The sequence below is a fragment of the Bubalus bubalis genome, chromosome 7 (genome assembly GCF_019923935.1).
Source record: "Bubalus bubalis isolate 160015118507 breed Murrah chromosome 7, NDDB_SH_1, whole genome shotgun sequence".
NCBI lineage: Eukaryota > Metazoa > Chordata > Mammalia > Artiodactyla > Bovidae > Bubalus > Bubalus bubalis.
In genome coordinates, this window is record NC_059163.1 from 44,272,556 (window position 1) to 44,276,913 (window position 4,358).

Below are 4,358 nucleotides of genomic sequence, written 5' to 3' on the forward strand. Positions count from 1 at the left end.
ATTTCTAATAAGTTATTAACATCTTGAAATATCTAGAACTGTGTCCTAAAACTCTTAATAGTATATTGTTACCCAGATTAATTCAGTTACAAAGGAACTATGTTCCACCTCTCTACATGAACGTGAAGAAAAGTAGAAGTAGTTGCAAAACTGAGGTATTCATAAGTATTTGCTTGGTGGAAAACAGATATTCAAAGGAGAAAAAATATGATTTTTTTGCTTTTTGTATTACTATTCTGTGTTGTATGGCTGAACACAATTATTCATAAATTAACTTTGCACTGAAAATTTCATATTGCTGCCCTAAAATGATAAAGCAAACAAATCCTTGAAGCAAGCTTAAGCATAAAGTGTAACATCTAGGAAAAACAAATTGTTCTGCAATGACATGCTAAAGTGACTAAAGGATATATGGATATACAGATATATACATATACATATCTGGATATGCTAATTTTTTTAATGAAATCTCTTAGCTACCTTAGTCTACCAGGAAAAGTACTGAGTTTAGAAGAAAAAAAAAATTAAGCTTATTCCAGAACTACCTATTGTTTTTCTTGTTTTTTCAAATTTGCTCTATTCAATTATTTATAGAGCATAAAATTTACACAACTGTTAGGCTAAGCACTGAATCTAAAACAGTAATCCACCATTACGGGCTTCAGAGATCCCAGTTGGAAAGACATAAATTATTACAATGTACTATAACAGTGACATGGGCAGAGTGATATAGTGGATGCTATAATAGAGATATAGACAGAGAACTGTTAAACATAATGGAAAGAAAAACTAACTCCTTGTATGTGAATCTCTTCCCTAGCTCATGGGAGTCTTCACAGAAGTAACATTGGATTTAAGTCATTAAAGATAAATTGGATATGCCCCAAAGGACAGTGTGGGAAATAAATTACAAAGAGACTGAACTGTAACGATGAAGACAAGAAAACATGAAAGGACATGCTGTGAAAGGATAGAAATCAGTTCCTGATGATCGAAGCTCCTGAGGGTTGGGGAAAACATCTTATGAGATGGAACTATGATTGGGAGCAGATTTTGAGGAGCTTTGACTACAAAAGTAAAGGATCTGGATTTATACTGATAGCAATAGGAAGCTGGACATATTTTGTTCCTGGTCCTGCAGAATGCAAGTACAGGTTCACACCAAGTACATTCATCAGTTTGAAGATCAATTCGCTATTGCCATTTGCACCACAATTTTCAATCTTTTGCTTATTTATATTTTATTTGTTGAAGCCTGCTGCTGCTACTGCTGCTGCTAAGTCGCTTCAGTGGTGTCCGACTCTGTGCGACCCCATAGACGGCAGCCCACCAGGCTCCCCCGTCCCTGGGATTCTCCAGGCAAGAACACTGGAGTGGGTTGCCATTTCCTTCTCCAATGCACGAAAGTGAAAAGTGAAAGTCAAGTCGCTCAGTCGTGTCCAACTCTTAGCGACCCCATGGACTGCAGCCCACCAGGCTCCTCTGTCCATGGGATTTTCCAGGCTAGAGTACTGGAGTGGGGTGCCATCACCTTCTCTGTTGTTTAAGCCTACTACATGCCAAATGCTGTGCTAGGTGCTAAGGAATCCACAGTGACTAAGATATTATTTCTGCTTTTAAGAAGTTCACAACCTAATAGAGGGAACATAGTTCAAAATAATAAAGGCTGTATATGACAAACACACAGATAACATGATGCTCAATGGTAAAAAGGTGAAAGCATTTTCTCTAAGATCAGGAACAGAAAAAGGATGCCCATTCTTAACACTTATTCAACATAACATTGGAAGTCCTAGCCACACCAATCAGATGAGAAAAAGAAATAAAAGAAATCCAAATTGAAAAGGAAGAAGTAAACCTGTCATCTGTTTGCAGATGACATGATACTATAAATAGAAAACACTAAAGGCATTACCACAAAACTTCTAGAGTTCATCAATAAATTCAGTGAAGTTGCAAGATACAAAATTAATATACAGAACCCTGTTGCATTTCTATACACTAACAATGAACTATCAGAAAACAAACATTTTTTTAAATCTCATTTACAATTATATCAAAAAGAATAAAATACCTAGGAATAAATCTAGCTAAGGAGGCAAAAGACCTGCACTCAGAAAACTGTAAGACACTTATGAAAGAAATTAATGACAACACAAATAGCTGGAAAGATAAGTTATGCCCATGGATTATAAGAATCAATACTGTTAAGATTATCATACTATCCAAAGCAATCTACAGATTCAATGCAATTCCCATCCAAATACCAATTGCTTTTTTTTCTAGAACTAAAACAATTTTAAATTTTGTATGGAAACACAAAGGATCCCAAATAACCAAAAATATCTTGAGAAAGAAGAACAGAGCTAGAAGACTCATAGTCTCTGACTTTGGACTATACTGCAAAGCTACAGTAATCAAAAAGTATTCTATTGGTACAAAAACAAACACATAGATCAATGGAACACAATAGAAAGCCCAGAAACAAATCCATGAGCTTATGGTCAATTAATCTATAACAAAGGATGCACGAATACACAACAGATACAAGTCTGTTTCTTCAATAGGTTATGCTGGGAAAATTGAACAACTGCATGTAAAAGAATGAGGTAAGAACATTTCCTCTCACCAAATACAAAAATAAACCCAAAATGGATTAAAGGTCTAAATAAAAAAGCTGAAACCATAAGACTCCTGGAAGAAAACATAGGTGGAACATTCTGACATAAATTGTACAAACTTTTTTCTGGACCTGTCTTCTAAAACAATGGAAATCAAAGGAAAAATTAACAAACAGGACCTCATTACCCTTAAAAGTTTTTGCATAGCAAAGGAAACCACAGGCAAAATGAAAGAGAACTCATCAAATGGTAGAAAATGTTTGCAAATGATATGAGCAATAAGGGGTTAACATCTAAACTATACAAACAGCTAATACAACTCAATGCCAAAAAAACAATCAACCCAGTTAAAATATGGTCAGAAGACCTCATAGACATTTTTCCCAAAGAGGACATGCAGGTGGCCAAAAGGCACATGAAAAGATGCTCAACATCGCTAATAATGAGGGAAACACAAATCAAAACCACAAGGATATATCACCTCCTACTAGAATGGTTTTCTAGTAGGAAAACCTACTAGAATGTTTTCATCAAAAAGAAATATAGGCAAGTATGAGAAAAGGAAATCCTCCCGTGTGTGTTAGCTGCTCAATCATGTCCAACTCTTTGTAACCTCATGCACTGCACTGTAGTTGCCAGGCTCTGTCCATGGAATTCTCTGGGCAAGAATACTGAGATCTTCCCAACCCAGGGATTGAACCCAGGTCTCCTGCATCCTAGGTGGATTCTTTACCATCTGAGCCACCAGGGAGGCCCATATATATGTACATATATATACACACACACACACTTACACACACACATACAATGGAATAACACACCTACAATGAAATACTACTCAGCATAAAAAAGAATAAAATTTTGCCATTTACAACAACATGGATGGAATTGAAGGGTACTATGCCAAGTGAAATAAGACAGAAAAAGACAAATATTGTATAATATCACTTATAGTTATGACCAACCTAGACAGCATATTAAAAAGCAGAGACATTACTTTGCCAACAAAGGTCCATCTAGTTAAGGCTATGGTTTTGCCAGTGGTCATGTATGGATGTGAGAGTTGCACTATAAAGAAAGCTGAGTGCAGAAGAATTGATGTTTTTGAGCTGTGGTGTTGGAGAAGACTCTTGAGAGTCCCTTGGACAGTAAGGAGATCCAACCAGTCCATCCTAAAGATCAGTCTTGGGTGTTCATTGGAAGGACTAATGTTGAAGCTGAAACTCCAATACTTTGGCCACCTGATGTGAAGGGCTGACTCATTGGAAAAGACCCTGATGCTGGGAAAGATTGAGGGCAGGAGAAGGGGACGATAGAGGATGAGGTGGTTGGATGGCATCACCAACGCAATGGACATGAGTTTGAGTGAACTCCAGGAGTTGGTGATGGACACAGAGGCCTGGCGTGCTGCACTTCATAGGGTCGCAAAGAATCGGACACGACTGAGCGACTGAACTGAACTGAACTTATATGCAAAATCTTAACATTAAAACTATTACAATAAAGATACAGACTCACACGTATAAAGAAACTAGTGTTGACTAGTGGAGAGGGGGAGAAAAGGAGGGGACATATGGGAGTAGAGAATTAAGAGGTACAAATTTACAAACTATTATGTATAAAATAAACTACTAGAATATATTGTACAATACAAGGAACATAGCCAATATTTTATAAGTGGAGTATAACCTTTAAAAATTGTGAATCATTCTGCTACATACCTGAGACTTATATAAT